General features: G+C 44.7%; 1 protein-coding gene across 5 annotated transcripts in view; it reads right to left on the bottom strand.

Annotated features, from left to right (window-relative positions):
• RBFOX1 (RNA binding fox-1 homolog 1) overlaps positions 1-18,278 on the bottom strand; it is a 334,649-nt gene that overhangs the window by 220,793 nt on the left and 95,578 nt on the right. Inside the window, exon 2 of one of the 5 annotated variants that reach the window (XM_035022229.1) lies at positions 483-604. The exons of the other annotated variants lie outside the window; for them this stretch is intronic. The gene's annotated coding sequence lies outside the window, so the exon portion shown is untranslated. The remainder of the gene's footprint in view (positions 1-482; positions 605-18,278) is intronic. 5 annotated transcript variants of the gene reach the window in all.

Below are 18,278 nucleotides of genomic sequence, written 5' to 3'. Positions count from 1 at the left end.
GCCCTTACTTACAACTTGATGTTGGCCTCATGAAATCCTAAGGAGAGGGTCCAGGTAAGCCACACTGAATCTGGACTTCCAAGGAACAGAGCTATGAGATGATCAGTGGGTGCTCTTTTGTCCTGCTAAATGTGCGGATTGGTCACAGCAGCAGTGAATACAATCGAGTAAACTCGGAAAACTCACTTCATAACCAGTGGCTTCCCTCAGAAGGCTGCGGGGGAGCCTTTCAACCCTCATGTATGTGGGGGCCTCCATGGGTGGGGCAGGCCAGACACCAGGAAGAGATGCCAAGAGAAGATGCCCACAGCTCTATCTTGCCCACAAGCTCACTGGTCTGTCCTCAGGCACGTGAGTGGAAAAAATGATCATATTTCCTTCCCTGATTCTCCTGGACACCCATCTACTTCACAGGTGGCTGGGGAAGCTAGTGAGCAGAAGAAAAAGGGGCAGGAGAGCTGTGCGGCCCTGAGGATACTCACGGAAACCTCTCGGATGCTTGCTGAGGGACGGAAGACAGCATGGGCTGGAGCTCTAACGCCAACAGTCACTACCAATGAGGAGCAGATGAACTCTTAATCTCTGTGAGCCCTGGATTTCTCACCTGCCGGGTGCAAGTTATCACATCATCATCCAAAGTATCAGCTCAACCCCATGAAGACAGTGGCTGTGAGTTCAAATGAAACTTACAGTTCTTGGAAATATAAAAACAGACACACAAATCAATAAATAAAATGGGAATATTGCAGTGAGTTGAAGGTAAGTGTTAAGTCCTTAGATGGCAGCAGATGCACCTTTAGACACAATTCGGTCTCCAAATTCAAGTTCACCCACAGTCAACTCGTACCAATCACAAGAAATATCATGTTATTGCCTTACGATGTCACTTGTGTCAGCTGCTGTTGGCTAACTAAACAACAGGTAATTTTCTGGCTGACAGAAACCCAAATATTTCACTCACCTCCTAACAACCCATGTCCTTCAAGGAAGCTGAGCTTCTCCCCAATGCCAGGGGGATAAATCTGTATTGCTCTGTGTTCATGGGTCTCAAAATGTTGTTCTGGGGACCAGCAGCAGCAGCACCACCTGGGAACTCAGACATTCAGGATCTCAGGCCCCGCCCCAGACCTACTGAATCAGAAATTCTGAGAGTGGGGCCCAGCATTCGGTGCTTTTGCAAGCCACTCAGGGGATCCTGAAGCACATTCAAGTATGAGAATCACTGCTCTAAGTCAAACTTGGGGAATCTCATATCTTCTGCTACATGAGTAAGGCAAATGATATAATCTGGCTAATGAGATGTCAGTAGAAGTTTCTGGGAAAGGTGAATGGGCTGCTAGGGAGCTTTTCTTGAGGAGGAAAATCCTAAAGGCTAATTTCCTATTCTTTTTCTGAGTGTTATCATCTTTGTGTGATGTCTGGAGCAATGGCAGCTATCTTAGGACCAGGAGGGATACCAGCCTAAGAAGATAAACAAAAGCAATGAGAATGGCAGAATGGTAGAGGAGAAATATAGGAAAAACCTGAAACCTTATTGGTGTTGTTGAATTGCTATATTATCCGAATTAGCTAGTCCTAGAACTGCCTCATCCTTGTGAGGTTTTGTTCAGGGAAATCATACATGTCCTTCTTGTTTAAGCTACTTTTAGTTCAGTTTTCAATGACTGGCTGCCAGGGGGACCCAACCAATATGCCATTTAAACATGATGCTTATCTTTAACAAGTTGTCAGTAGAACACAAAAATCACTCAATGGGGTGAAAAAGTAATAATAAATGTGAGTCTTCCATGGCCTGTCATAGTTTAAGAGAAGCTAGACTAGAATAAAAGGTAAGTCCCACAACTATGCTGATTATATTTCCAAAGAAAACTGTATTTGGGAAAGATTTTTCTGTTCTATTTCCAGGTGCAAGCAAAAATCTAGACTGCCAAAATATTGAAATTCCCAGGTCATTCCCATGTTTTACAGACATAACACAGTAGAATATTTGAAACTAGAACTTTCCACCCAACTCCAGGCTGAGTGGCTGCCACGTCAATAACTCTTCTAATTAACAACTGAAATTTTAAATGGTCCCACAAGCTAGATGCAATGCTTTGATCTGGCAGTGTGGAATGTACAATCATCCATGGCTTGGGTTTTTTATGTTCTTCCACTCCATCAGTTCTTTGGAAATTCTTACTTCAACCATAATATTCAGCTGCCCAGAGAAGGAAAGAATAACAGAAGCAAAGATCTTTTTTGCACAAAGTGGCAACTGAAATAAATGGGTCTCTGACTTGCCCCCAGAAAGTTTGTCCCAAAGTATAAGGTCTAGAAACAGAGATTACTGTTGATATTAAAACCCAAGGCCAAATCTATCCATTTTTCTATCCATCCATCTATCCGTCCACCCACCCACCCATCCACCCATCTACCCATGCATTGTTTTAATCATTCAACAAATAGTTAATAAATGCCTACTCTGTGACAGGCACTCCAAGGATGCAGCAACAAACAAAACAGACTAAAATATCTATCCTGGTAGAGTTTACATACTAGTGGGGAGAGACAGACACAGGCAAATAAATAAATAAAACATACAGTGTCAGTTGGTGACAAGTGATATGGCAAACGTCAGACAGAGAAGGAAAGAGGGTGCATGAGAGTGAGAATGAGGTCTAATTTTAATGGAGGGGTGAGCAGAGTCCTGTCTGAAAAGATATATGAACGAAGCTGAGAGAAGGTGAAGGAGTGAACCTGAGTATCAGACACTCTCTGTCTTTCCCAGAAGATGGACAGTGGGGATTTGAGGATGGATGTTCCAGGACATTGCAGGGAAATAAGCAGCCACACACAGAGTGGATTGAACCAGTGGTATAGCAGCAAACAGGGGAAGGTGGCATGTCACAGAATCAGACGGTTCTTGCATTCACGTGACTGTTACAGGCAGGTCCCTGTCAGTGTTTAGTATTCACTGGAACACTAAAGACATGTGGCTCCTGCCTTTATAAATACAGGGTCTGGTGGAAGAGACATGTGGTGCACACCACGAAGATAAGTACAGAAAGTTAGCACCTGAAACAGGGAATCTTACCTTAACTTGGAGAGTTGATCAGGGGTATATCCCTAGAGAAGTGATGTCTGACCCAAGGAAAGCTGAATTTAAGAGCCACCAGGGACTAGAGTAGATACTGGGGATTACAGCATCCCAGGCAGTGGAAACAGCATGTGCAAATGTCCTGTGGCAGTAAGATCATGATTATTGGAGGGCCTAAGGAGTATCTGCTTGGCTGGTCATGAGAAGGTGGGGAGAGGAGGTGAGGAAGCCATAGAGGTCTACTGAGTCACAGCAAAGATATTGATCTTAATCACTGACACAGTTTTGTTTTGTTTTGTTTTGTTTTGTTTTGTTTTTCAGATCATTATGGCTGCTGGGTGGGAGGCCACATGTTTATAAGGAGAACCAACTGGACTACAGCCAAGGAAAGAGGGGTCTGCTTTCAGACATCCCTGGGAGATCTGGAAGGGCCCTAAGTGGCTGAAAGTATGAGGGCAACAGAGACAAGTCCTTCAAACTAGGGACAAGGAAATCTGATCTCTGCTATTGAAAATGCTTCAAAGAACATGCAGAATCAAAAACAGGTTTAAGGGCGCCTGGGTGGCTCAGTTGGTTAAGCGACTGCCTTCGGCTCAGGTCATGATCCTGGAGTCCCAGGATTGAGCCCCGCATCGGGCTCCCTGCTCAGCAGGGAGTCTGCTTCTCCCTCTGACCCTCCTCCCTCTCGTGCTCTCTCTCATTCTCTCTCTCGCAAATAAAAAATCAATCAATCAATCAATCAATCAATTAAAAAAACAGGTTTAAAGTGATAAATTAGAGTTCTACAGAGCTGCAGGGACTTCCCCAAGGTCACAGCACCAGGAAACCTGGCCCTCTTTCCACTGAAATAAACAGGACAGAAGAGTAAAAGGTGAGGCGTATTTATACATGACTAGGGGTGTGTGTGTGTGTGTTTTCCACTCATGCAATGCTAATACCATGAAAATGAGATTGACAAACAAACTGTATTTAGAAATTGTCATTTGAGAGCTAAGAACTAGGTCACCCTTTGTCAGGAGGCCCAGGACCCAGGAAATGGAACTGAAGATAGCACTTGCTATTCAGGGACCCAACAGCATATTGCCTGGCCTCCTGGATATCCTTGGCTAGTGCTTGCATGTCTAGCATCACCGTCTGAATTATAAAAAGGCACGCCCTCCTAGTGGACGAATCATGAACAGTTGCCCCTTCCTCCAGGCTGATGTAGCCCTGCACCAGAGATAGGCCTTGCTACCTCTGTGGGTCACCTGAGCACCCTCAGATGGCCATCCTTTGCACACCCATTACACTCAGGAAGGCAAACATCCCTGGATGACCCTCCAGCGGCACCAAGGCAGGCAAAGGAGGTAGAATGCACATTGAGGTGTCTTCTCCCAGCTGCAACACCCTTGCCTACAGATCTTGAAATCCATTTGGAAATTACTGCTCAAGCAGATGACACAAAGGTTTTGTTACACCAAACAGGATAAAGCACAGAGGGAATCGGGCCCTTGGCAAACAGAGCTGGGAGTTGAAGACACACGTCGTGTCTTGTGTTTACAGCTTTTCAGCTGAGTACTTAGTGTTTACTTTGGAGTTAATCCAGGCCCATAAAACGAGGGATATATCAACACAGCAGATGGACTTGAGCGACTATACATTAAAAGGTGATTCACTTCACAATGAGAATCCACCTACAGCCCAGAGACTGAAGCAGTCATCTTCCAGTTTCCCTAGGAGAGGCCCTTCCTGACATGAAATATTGAGGGGGGGAGCTAATATACGGAAGCCGTTAAGGGACCAGATTTTGTGGTTAGATCAGCCCTGCATAGAGCTCTGCTCCTGCCCCTTAGTCAGGACCCACTACATAATGTTCAGGGCCAGTGTAAAAGGAAAACATAGGGCCCCTTATATAATTAAAAATTTATTAAGAATACTCAAATTCTTTTAATTATTAAGAACTCAAAAATTATGAAGAATCCCAAGCGGAGCATTAGAGCACATCTGGAAACCTTCAAAGCCTGGGTCTCTGTGTGACTGTATAGGGCACGTGCCCATGAAGCTGGCCCTGCCCTTGATAAAAGGGATTCAGTTTGACATTTCCAAAATGGAGATGTTAATTGTATTGACTTAATAGGGTTGTTGTAAGACTCCAAGGAGAGAATGAATCTTAAACTCCACACTGGTCCATAGTCTCAATGATCTTGTTTATTATCATTGGTTAGCGCGTGAATAAGATTTCTTGTATCATCTCAACAAAATGGCCATATCTGTGTAAATATTTAATATTTCCTCTCCAACAGGCCTGAGGTCTATTAAACGTTTGTACAGAAGACAAGACTGGATAGAAAACAACACACCATCCAAAGAGCTGAAAGAGAATGAAGCTGTTGAAATGCATCTGAATATGAAGAGGGTTAAGTATCTAAGGAAAGCATATTTGGGTGCTACAAAGGAAAGAAAAATATTTATAGCTAAAACCCAACCACTTGGTGAGTTGAGGGGCTCAGAGTAGAGAACCTGCAGTCAAGATCTAACTATTCCTAATAATGCTCCATTCCAGCTGTTTGTTTGGAAGATCATCCCCGTTTCAATTATAAACTAAAATTGTCCCTTCTAGATCTTTAGCTCCAAGATGGCAGAGAGGACAACGGTCATGTTCACTGTCAAATTCCCAGTGCCCAGCCTTGCATCTGTCATATAATTAGTGCCCCTTAAATAGCTGTTGAATGAATGAATGAACCCATGAGCAAAACATGGAGAGATGGACTTTATTATGGGGATGAGCTGACCACACATAGTGTTGGGAGAATACCCTCACCATCACTCTACAACACTCTGGCCCCTGCTGTAACTGTCCTATATCCATCCTTGCCCCTAAGACCTCCTTGGTCAGAAGGAAGGCCAAAAAGGAGAGAAAATACAGATTGGCAATTACATGTGTTTATGGTAGAAATGTGTAGGTCAAAGATGGCTGGATGTAGGCTGAGGCAAAAACACATTCCTCTATCGTATCCTTTCTCAAATCCCACCCAGATGTTTGCTATCACCTAGAGTTATGGATGGTATTTTATCTTTTTTAATTTCTCAATCTAACCAGTTGATTCCCTACATCTTTGTGTAGCTTGCCTTCATGCACCAATGCAGAGGGTCCAAAAGGTGGCTTTAGTTCACACTTTCCCACATGCATGGGGATCCTGTATGAATCCAACTTGATCATATCTATAATAGTCTATAAAACACACATGACTAGAAAATAGGGTAAGGGGCAAAGGGTAAAACATGAGTTTGACTTAAAAGCTTGGGAAACTACCTTCCAGCGATATGATTAAATTTTAGGAGGCTCCAGAATGACACTGGTCAAGGAGGTCCATCTGGGAGCAGCAGGTCTCCCCATGTCCTTCACCAGCACTCTGTCTATTGGCCCTGAGGATCCTCCTCACTTTGCCATTGACTGTGGCTTTCTTGGCACACCATTCCCCTTGCCAAGACACCAATCCTTCCTCTACTCCTTCTTTGCCAAGACAACTTCAGTCCACCCTTGAAGGCTCTGTTCAGGCACATTCACTCCAGGAAACTATCATAAGGGCTAAATTTCTGTGCCTTGAAATTCCATCAAAGTGCTCGACACCTAAGCCATTGGTTAATATGACTTCCACCTCATTGGTCTGTGAATTTCTCAAGGGCAAAAATGCTGTCTCACTTGTATGCATCTTCAGTGCTTTGAACAGTGCTTGGCACAAAATGGATGCTTATTACATGTTTATGAAACCATATGCAGTCCCTGTTTAACAAAGCAGCTTTTGTTTTCCTATAGTTCCTAATAGACGGCAGTATGAACACAATAGCTCCTAGGGTGCTAGTCCTAATCCTGGGACTATACTGCTTACAACCCTTTAATGGATCACTATTCCTAAGTCAGAATTCCTGATCATGGCCTGCAAGACCCTGTATGGGCTGTCCCTGCCTACATGTTCGAACTTGACTTGGGCTACTCTCTACTTCATCAGCTCCACTATGGGGACAATGATCTCTTTCCATCATTCATACTCACCAATGTTCTTACCACAGGCCCTTTGCACATGTCAATCTCACTGCCTGGTAGGCTATTCTCATTCCTCTTTAGCTGCTTCATCTCTTTTCACCCTTTGATGTCAATTTAAGCATTACTTTCTTTAGAAAGCCCTCCCTGATCAACCCACCTGAAATATGCAGAATGTATCACTATTGCAGTTTTACATGTATTTTCCTGCTTATTTTATTCAGGTCTTTTCCCCCTGCTAGACAAAAAGATTCTATGTGGTCCAAGATAATACATATTTTTGTTCATTTCTAGATCCTCAGCAACATAGAGAGTTCTCAGTACATTTCATTGAGTGAATAAATAAATGAGGTGATCCACACCTTCCCAAAGGTAAGACCCCAGGTCTGGGGCATTGATAATATACTTACTTATTTATTTAATGTTACTGGTAATAGAGTAATAGGAAAAACAGACATTTGTATCCCAATGATAGAGAACCAAGCTAACCTCATGGAATATGAAGCGACTAGCCATTCTAGGTAGGATGGGGACACACCAGGCACCACGTGTTGTTTAAGATCTTAGTGCAATTCCGATCACCTATACACTAATGTGGGCTGATTCGTTCTCAAATGATACATTTTTGTATTTTTCGTGGAAATTGTCAAGCTACATTGTTACCGTAAATAGAATATCACTAAAGTGCTTTAACCAAGCCAGCTGGAAGCCCTGACATTTCATCCATATTGTTATTTATATACATATTTACAGCTGCCACCTGCCTGTTACTTGGCTGTATCATAAAGCAGTACTGTTGCCGTTTCATTACACTTTGACATTTTACTATGACTGCATTGCTTCCCATTCCTTAGTTTCCAATTGCTCTGCAGCCACTCTTGGAGTATATTGCCTTGGTAATAGAATAAAAATCTTTCTCTGTTGTAGTACTAGTCTCTCTCTTTCTCTCTCTCTGTTCCTCCCCACCCCCTCCATACCCAGATGGTACAAATCGTTGGTGGCGCATGTAACAATTACAGGAGCTTCTGCTGCTTAAATGAACCCCCACAAACCCCACTGAGTTAGATTAGATTAGGGAATTGGGAGGTGAACAGGAGGGCTGGCCAGTGGTCTCGGCTGAAGCGGACGGCTATTTGGTTGTGCCTCTGTGAGATGGGAAATAAATGTTTCCTGCCCCAGAATGGTGCTGGGAGCCCCTACCTCAGAAAGGGAATACAGGAAGGAAAGCCAACAACTCAATTAAAGCAAGGTAGGTTTAATTTCAAAATGGTAGCATAGTCCAATCTAAGAAAATCTAGATTCTGAGAGCAAGGGGAAAGAATGGGTTCAGGGATCCCGTCTGCCACTGCTCATAACTCAATGCACTCGGCTCAAGTGCAAGGAGCCTCGAAGAGCTGGCCCACGCAGGTTAGCTTCTCCGCTGCCTTGGACAGCCAGGCTGAGGGAACAGGGCTTTCTCGCCACTTCAATTTCCTCAACTATTTCAGCCAAAAAAAGAAAGGACTTTTCGCATTCATTACAAGAAGCAGCATGCTGTGAAGACATCCCCTGCAGGGTTTGCACAGAATAAGCACATAGTAAAAACTCGTAGAACTGAGTAGGACTGAGTCTACTTTGAACATATTAAGGTCCCACCCAAAAGTCTCCCTAGAAATCCTAGAAATCAGATGTCCCTCCCTCGGTGTGTGCACCCCCATGCCCCAGGAAGCTGGCTGCACTCGGCGGGATTCTCCTCCTCCCGTGCACTAACGCTCAGCCCGTCCTTCCTGGCAGGTCAGGCTCCTCCTCGTCACTCAGGGACTCCCAGCTGCCTCTGAGTTTGCCACTCAGAAGCAAAGCCTAGGTCTTATCTCATCAGAGCAGTAATTGGAGGAGGCAGTCGCCTCTCTGTTTCACACGGAGAGGACTCTTCAACCACTGGCCTTTGAGCTACCAAACCATGCCCTGCAATCCACCTGCTCCGTGCTTTCCCACTGCTGAGGCCGGACTCCACTGAACATCCAGACCAGATCCCTGAATCCTGCTGCTGTCATTGAGCCTCATCAATGTCTAGTTGGATCTCCAGGTTCTGCCCCCCAAACCCACTCCAACAGCCTGGACACCTAATCATTAATATCCATGCCTGGCACCCAGTAGGCAATTAAAAGATGCCCATGCCCATCTCCTTACTTGAAATGCACAAGAAGTGAGAAAGGGGGGGTGTGTGGAGATGAGCATTCAAGTCCCAGAGCCGACAGCAACTCCTTCTTTTGCCTTAAGAAACTTACCCGGGGGTTTGCTGTGGACTGAGTGTGTGTGTCCCCCTGCAAGTTCACATGCTGAAATGTAACCCCTGATGTGACAACATTCAGAGGTTAGGCCTTTCAGGAGTGATGAGATCATGAAGATGGAGCCCTCATGAATAGGGTTGGCTATTCTCACAGAAGAGAACCAGAAGTGCCCTTACCCCCTTCCACCTTGAGAAGGACACAACCAAAAGGCAAAAAGACATTATCTATGAACTAGGAAGTAGGTCCTCACCAGAAGGCAGATATGCTGGGACCTTGATCTTGGACTTCCCAGCCTCCAGCACCCGTGAGAAATAAATGTCTGGTGTTCACAGCCACCCAGACTATGGTGTGTCCCAGAAGGCCAGACAGACTAAGACAGGCTCCCTGGGTCATCGTCTCTTCATCTGTAACCTGAGGGAGATTATCTTCCAGTTCTTATAGCCAGGTTTATTTTCTATAGCCCCCTTTTTTTGAATTTGTTCTTTGTAATTCTCTCCTTTTATTCACACTTTAGTGCATTCCCTCCCTCCCTCCCCCCTTCTTTCTTTCCTTCCTTCCTTCCTTCCTTCCTCCCTCCCTCCCTCCCTCCCTCCCTTCTGACTTCCCTCCTTCCCTCCTTTCCCAGTTTCTTCCCTTCCTCCCCATTCTTGACAGCACGTTCAGGGTTCTCCAAACACAATACTCTCTGCTGTCAGATTTTCCTCTTCCATCTTTCAGCCCAATCCCAGCCTGCCAGCGACTAGGATGATAGGGTCTCAAGTCCACACCCAGAAAGGCTCTGGCAGCAAGGCTGGTCCTGAACACCCCTGGTGCGTGTGGCATCCTCCTCTCCACTCTGACGCTGCACCTCCCCTGCATGAGAGCCAGAGATACAGTTCTCCATTTCTCCCTGCTCTCATGGCATAATGTCCTACTTGCCTTTTCAAGTGCGCCTTCAAACCCCTTCTCAGACCTGCAGTCTCAGATGCCATCAGAACAAACCCCCAAGCATTTGTCTTTACGACACAGAGGCGGCGTGTCCAAGTGCGGGATGAAAAAACACATCCTTTTCTCCTCAGCTAAAAGCATCTGTTCAACACATCATCACTGAGAACCGACTACGAACCAGCCACTGTCCTAGGCATGGGGGGTGCACAGGCCTGAATCCAGTCGAGGTTTGAAGTCTCCTGAGCAGGAGGGGAAGACATTGTGATAAACAAGTAGATACACAAACAGGGAAATTGCGGAATGCGGCAAAACTATAGGATACAGTGATGGGGACAGATCATGACTCAGGGTGCCATGTCTACTTGGTGAGGGGCAGTGAGAGTGAAACACACATGGCAACAAAGAAGGACTCACTCCTTACAAGACCTGAGTGAAGAGCACTCCAGGCAGTGAGTCTGCAGAGACCCACAGGCAGCGTCAACAGCAGGTGGGATCAAGGAATCAAAAGAAAAGCCCTACAACTGGTCCCTCCTATGATCTTAAGAGTAAGTGGAGAGTGGGGCGCCTGGGTGGCTCAGTCGTTAAGCGTCTGCCTTCGGCTCAGGTCATGATCCCAGGGTCCTGGGATCGAGCCCCACATCGGGCTCCCGGCTCAGCGGGAAGCCTGCTTCTCCCTCTCCCACTCCCCCTGCTTGTGTTCCCTCTCTCGCTGTGTCTCTCTCTGTCAAATAAATAAAATCTTAAAAAAAAAAAAAAAAGAGTAAGTGGAGAGGATCTATATATGATTCCAGAAATATGGCATTTCAGAAAGAAAGCATTTTCCCTGGAGGATAGAATTTCATGGCTTTGACATCATGACTTCTATAACACAGCTTTCTGAGCACTGAGCGAAGGAAAACAGCATGGCAAGTCTTTGAATCTCAAGATTACTTTTCTTTTTTAAGTCTGCAAATATTTTCTTCCCCAGGTTCATCTTAGATTATCTTCCCAAATGCTTGGCTCAGGACTGTCCTGGCTCAGGGGGTTCACCAGAATTTTATGGAAACCCTGACGACTGGCGGACAAATCTCCCTCTGGCTGTCTTATCTCTTCTTCTTTTTCAATATCTCATGCATCTCCCACTCTGAGCTCTTTCCACGTCATACAATCAAATCCCACCCACTGAGCAATGGAAGCACCCTTCCCATACCTCTTAAGTTCCCTTTCTATAGTCCAGGAACTGACACAGGAAACCATTTCTAAACAGTGTTAGAAAGTCTGGGAAGACAACCCATTTGTCCTTTAAGTCAACTTCTTGAACTTTTAATTGGTTCTAAGTTCATCCATCTTCTTTCGCTGCCCCCTCCACCATTTACCACCTTTATGTGCTATACTGGGTTGAAGATTATCCTCCCAGAAATTCGTGTCCACCTAGAACCTCACTCAGAGTATGGCCTTATTTGAAAATAGTGTCTTTTTAGATGTCATTAAGATGAGATCATATTGGATTAGGGTGGGCTCTAAACCCAAGGACTAGTGTCCTTATAAGAGGCCATGTGAAGATGCAGTAATACAGCGACCAGCCAAGGGGCCCACAGGATTGCTGGCAGCCACCAGAAGAAGCGAGGAAAGAGGCACAGAACAGATTCCTCCTCAAACCTCTTAGACGGAACGAATCCTGTGAACACCTTGGTTTCAGACTTCTAGCTTCCAGGACTGACAGAGAACACATTTCTGGTGTTCTCAGCCACTCTGTGTGTAGTAATTTGCTATGGCAGCCTTGGGAAACTACTCCAATTGGCTACATCCATATGTCCTTTAATTCTTAGGTCAATGTCCCATCTTAAGAGTGGCCTTCAGTGACCCTGAGAGCTGGAGTCTTCAAACTTTCATGTGTCTCAGAATTATGAGGGTGGATGGTTCTTAAAGATGGAAATCTCTGCATCCTCACTCCAGAGATTCTGACTTGGTAGTTGTGACATGGCCAGGAACCCACATGTCTAACAAGCTGCCTGGAGCCCAGGTGATGCTAATGCAGGTGGTGAATAGAAGGTACAATGAGAAATCTGCCTAAATTAGGTAAATTCAACTACATTCCACTCTGGCCTTCCCTAATCACTATGACCTCAAAGCAATGTATTTAGTTCTCCTTAGACTTGACTCTTAACCAATACTTAATTTTCTTTTTTAATGTAGGAGGAGGGCAGTAAGGAAATTAGTCCAACTGAGGCAGAGGGTCATAGAAAGGAAAAGCAGGAGATCGAAGCACAGTTCATGACCAGTTTGGAAAATTAGCTTCTTTTCTGCACAATTTCATTTGGAAACAGAAGTGAATAATTGCAAGGTGACAGAGCTGAAGTTTCAGAGAGCATCACTTATGGCCGTGTATTTCCAAGGCCATGTCTCACTTTGCACTCATAATTTTGTATCTCTACCCTATAGAGGGCTCCTGAATTGTGTATGTCTCACATTTTATAAAACCTAGATCCTTCTCTGCTGGGGAAATATAAAGAGGTGAGTTTAGGTTGATGTGGGGGTTTTGCTTACTGGGATAAGAATTCCGAAGTTCCTGGAGTTTGTTCTGTGGGACTGCCTGATAGGGAGCTACTGGGTTTCTGGCATAAGGGCAGACATGGTCCTGTGCTTCAGCCTTGGTCTGATGGAACTGGGCAGCACTTAGCAGCCTGGGGAAAGACTCATTTGTAAGTATGCTCAGGTTATGTCTTCACACTGCTTAGTGTGTGGCTGAAATGCAATAAATGTCAGTCTTTCCTCCCCAAATCAATTATAGCTCAACTACAGGCAAATGTGGGTACTTAGCCCACACCATTCAGGGAGAACCTGCTGGAAATCTCTAGTCTGGTTATACTAGAAAAACATGGGCTCATCTGTTCTATGCCTCTTGATCTTCTAAAACTAGGATCAACACAATTGTCTATCCCAGGGCAGCTTGGATGAAGTGACTCCTGAGTTTACAAGCTCAAGTGACAAGCAACTCATTCATGAGGGGAAGACAAAAGTCCTCCTTCCTCTAAATTCCCCCACAAGGGTCTAGGGAGACTCAAGTGCTGGGCAAACATTTCCTCAAGAGCTGCTGGTTACTAAAAGCCCTATTTGTCAATGACAATTCTGTCTCCTTCTCTACTGTTAATTAGTCATTTCACACAGCATCTTTGACAACGAGTTAAGTCCCAGTTAACCTAGATTTCAGACAAGATGGAGTAGCAAAGGAGGAAAGTAAAACCAACACTACAAAACTGCTGGCCAGGCTGAGATTAGAAGCAGAAGACTCCTGACTCTTGAGATGGCCTTGTTTAGGCAAGAGAAGGACAGATGTAGGAAGGAAAACCTGGCTTAACAGCTAAGTAATTCAGTAAATTAAAGAGGAAAATATCCACCACCCATTCGAGAGCACTCATTCCACAAGTGTTTATTAGACCACCTCCATGAGTGAGGACTTGGATAAAATGCCAAAAGAATATTCGTAGTTGTAGACTAGGTACTTTTGGACCATCACTCTTTGGGCATCTTCAGGAGTCACCCCATGGGCAAGGACAGGGAAAAGAACCATAGCAGGAAGTCTCCTCGTATTCTGGATTTCTCAGGGACGGAGAGAAATGCCCTCTGTATTCTGTGAAGGGCTTCAGGGGGATGGGCTTGCTGGGGAGAAGATGTTTTATATTCTGAATCAGATGGCCACGATCTCACCTGATTTATGGACCTGTCACTATTAATTGATATGCTGTATCAAATACTTTTCGAGAAGTTCATTTGATGAGCCTCTTTAACTCTCAAAAGCCTGTCCTAATTATGCAGATCTGGGGCAAATAGTGTGATTCCTGCTTTGATTTCCTCTAATGGAGCTGGTGCACAGAGACATCAGAGACCCGTGGGCCTCCAGGTTGGTGAGGGAGGAGAAGTAGAGGATCTTGTTGCTATCAAGGTAAGGTTACACGAGGCCTGATCCATGTTGAAGTGCACGCCGTCACTCTTTTTCTTCTATTATCCATTTTTCTTCCACTGTTTGTAATACTCATACTAAGACAGGCATGACACCAATGGCTTTAATACATTTAATCCTTGTTAACCACCAGGCGCTATGCTCAACTCTTTACAAGGTGCTAGCCTTTCCCTACCCAGCACATCCCTCTAATCCAGCACCAGCATCCACAGTTGATAAGACAGTATTTCTCTGGGCAGTAAAGAATTTTGCTCATTTGTACTCGTCAAAGAAAAACTTCAAAGTTAGGCTCAGCAACAGAGTTGAAAAAAAGTTCTTCATGTGGCACATCATGATTACGGATTTGCTGAGACTCAGAAATGATGGTAAACTTTTATGGGTAGTGTGATAAGTAATTTTATGTGTCAGGTTGACTAGGCCAAGAATGCCCAGAATAACACAGTATCTGGGTATGTCTGTGAGGGTGTTTCTAGATGAGATTAGCATTGAAATTGGCGGGCTCAGTCAAGCAGAACACGTTCTCCAACGTAGTGGGGCACTGTCCAATCTATGGAAGGCCTGAACAGAACAAAAAGACAGAGGAAGGGAGAATTCATCCCCTGTCTGCCTGCTTGAGCTGGGACATCTCATCTCATCTTCTCTTGACTATGGACTCATATTTACACCATTGACTCCCCTGGCTCTCAAACCAATGGACTAGGTTGGGAACTATATAGCCAGGCTTTCCTGGGTCACCAGCTTGCTGACTATGGGACTTCTCAGCCTCCATAACCACTTGAGCCAATTCCTTATAATAAATATATATCTATATATCTATACATATCTGCTAATCTCCTATTGGTCTGATTCCTTTGGAGAACCCTGACTAACATAGGTAGTGGTACTATTATCTTAATATCTACACTCACCCCAGACGCTTCAAATATAGGTCAGGGTGAAGAGTGAAAAGCCCATGCTGGTCAGTCAGAGCCTGGTCAGGGACATCTTGCAGAACATCTTCATTATTTATAGCAGCTGTCTTTGAGTTTAATTTCTCCCCAGATCTTTAAGACTTTGACTCTGTCATCTGTTCCCAATATTGCCACTGGCATCCCTCACTGGAGTCCTTTCTTTAGATTCTACAATCTCATAACTAATTTTTGAAGATGTACATCTCCTTAAAACAATGACCCTGCCCCAATTCTATGGACTCATACCAAGCAGATCACACCCAAGTTTGTAAGTTTACCCTTTACGAGAGAAGTCAGGATACCGGGTAAGCTCCTGGGGAGGACATTTCCCCGAGACTTAACACTGAAGTCCTGCATAACTATAATCTGAAATAATAATCCTAGCCAATGCTGGTTTAGCTTTCTGTGATTCATCAAGTGTTTTGCATAGAGATGGTCTTGTTTGACTTAAATATATGTTATATTAACACATCTAACTTAAAACAACTACAGAAAACAACTCCAGCTACTCCCTGATAGAGAAACTGAAAGTATTCTCTTGAAGATAAATATGTATAGCTTTTGTTTCAACCCAGAGAAAAGACGCCTAAGGCAACAAAGGAATATGAAAACAGCAATGTCTTATTGCAGGCAGTTTGGAAGCCAACATTTTCACCCCATGCACATGACTAACTAGTTACAAGGTCTTAAACAAGTCAGTTCACCTCTCTGCACATCAGTTTCCTTGTTTATAAGATAGGGGTAATAGATCTCCCCTGGCTCATTCTCAGGGTTTTTAGAGAGGTTCAAACAAGACTCCACACGTGAAATGCTTTCTAGCTGGCAAAGTACTACCCTTCAAAACTACACGTAGACAGAAATAGACTGCACATTTTATTACCCTTACATGTGATTAATGAAATAGCTTCCGAAAAATAAGTGTAAGAGAGCAACAGAAAGATAAGATGAGGATATTTATTATACAAACCAGGCTGTTGGATTTCATGCCTGGCAAAATTCAAGGGCCTTCGCCTGCCTACCCGTCAGATGCCGAGCTGAAAACCTTATGGGGAGAAGAGAAAGAAGAGAGGCGGGAGAAAGCTCTCGAAGCCAGAGCTTATTAAATCAATTATATGATTAATGTGAAAGAGTGTGTGTGAGCTGGAAGGAGGAGGCAGCTCACTCAGTGCAGTAAAGGCCGCTGATCAAGCATTTTTTGTAACCTTTTAAGCCACCAAGAAAATTGCCTCTTGGTGGATGAATCAAACCGGAGAAATATATTTGTTGGCAGCTTTTAATATTAAAAAAAAAAAAAAGTGGGAGTATATGAAATCTCCTGTACTGCTCAATCCCAGAATTGACAAATATTAGAACGTCAGAAATATCTCCAAAGGAATCAAGAATGACATTTTACCCTTGGTCAGAGTTTCCTCATGCAACAGAAGGGTAAAGTCTTGTGATTTTGATAGGAATGGGGCTGCCCCAAAGAAGAAAGGATGTTGATTGAAGTGTTTGGGGGAATTTCCTTCCCAGCGCTCCGTGGGAGACATGCATAAACCCCCCAAGATGAGTGTAGTTCTATGAAAGATCATTAGAAAGGGGTGCTGACTCAAGTCATCTCTTTGATGGAGTTTGATTTTTGATTTGAGTTTGGAGGCAGTGAGCCAGGTCCTGAATCAGAAGGGGGGAGAAAAAAAAGGAAAAAAGAAAAGAAAAAAACCCCCCAAAATAAAAAATAATAAAAAAAAACAACTCATGCAGGCACCCCAACCAAATTAGCTGATTTGGTGAGTGACTACAGTGGGTTGAGGCCAGGGTTTCCATTAGCAACCAGGTCTTTCCCGTTCCGGTTGACAAGATGGACAACCATCCACCCTCGTAAAAGATTCATGACCCAACTTTGCACTCTCGACTGCTTGCTTTCTCATAAAACCAGTGCAAATCCTATCAAAAATTTAGCAGAATCCCTGCCTCATCTGTTTAGGCCTGAAGCTAGTTGCAGGGACAACTCATTAGGGACAGGCTCATTAAAACCAGCCCTTGGGCAAAAGCAGTTTGCGGGCTCTCTCATTTTCATTCGCTCTCACCTCCCTGCCTAACCTCCGTGAGCCCTCAGACACAGGGCTTCTAATGATTTTGTACAGTGTGCAGGTCTATTCGAGGAGGTGCAGGACCCAGGGTTCGACAAATACTGCTCCTTACGTCTGCCAAAGATAATCTGCGTCTTCTCCGTGTGCATAGGGAGGGCTGTGCCAGAGAGGGAGGTGTGCTAGGCAAAGGGAGGAGGGAATCCTGAAGGCGGGCCAGCTTCTCACCTGGGGACGACTGGGGTGACACCTGGCACTGGTGTGGTCACAGGAGCCCTGAGGACCAAACCAGAGCTCTGGCAGAATGAGGGCCAAAAGGTAAAATCTTTGGGGTCCCATTCATGCATCCTGTTCAGCCCAGCACTTAGACCCTTGGGCACCTGGATCCTGAGCAACAGCCTGGCTAATGGATTCGCTACCAGATGTTTTCTGCTCTGTGCCAGGGTCGCCATTCTCTACGTGAACTGAAGAAGAAGCTTATTTGTGCTGAGAAAGCTGTTGGATCCTCCAGGCATGACTGCAAAGAACAGGCAGCGCCGAGGCAGATGCAAAGCTTTCCTGCTGCCAATTTCTCTGGGCGAGTTTATTTTTCAAGGGGTCAGAGGTGAGGGCTCTAAACTCACCTGCTTGTGGGGGCGGTGCGTAGTTAAGCAGTCTGAGTCAGGTCATCAGTGACTGACAGAGACTGTGTTGAACTGGAAAGCTCATGCCCCACTTAAGGGGTCAGACGCTGCAGAGCTCCCATGGATGGTTGAAACGTAGGGAAGTTCCCTGATGTGCCAAAAACCCGATTTTTCACAAGAAGCCAGAAAACTGGGTTTTAAGTGAAATCTTTAGGCATTTAAATGTTGGCCGCTAGTCATAGAAGGTGAAAACTGTAACTGGATGGGCGAAAGAAAAGCGTAGATTTCAGGTTTACAACACCTGATCTGAGAAACACTGAATTAGGAGGAGCCTAGATTCCACTGTGACCTTTACAATCACCTGATGATACCAGCACATCAGGGAACCCATACAGGCCCCTC

This window comes from Mirounga leonina, unplaced genomic scaffold (genome assembly GCF_011800145.1).
Source record: "Mirounga leonina isolate KUSES-001 unplaced genomic scaffold, KU_Mleo_1.0 Mir_175, whole genome shotgun sequence".
Classification (NCBI taxonomy): domain Eukaryota; kingdom Metazoa; phylum Chordata; class Mammalia; order Carnivora; family Phocidae; genus Mirounga; species Mirounga leonina.
This window is presented reverse-complemented; position numbering and strand designations above follow the sequence as displayed.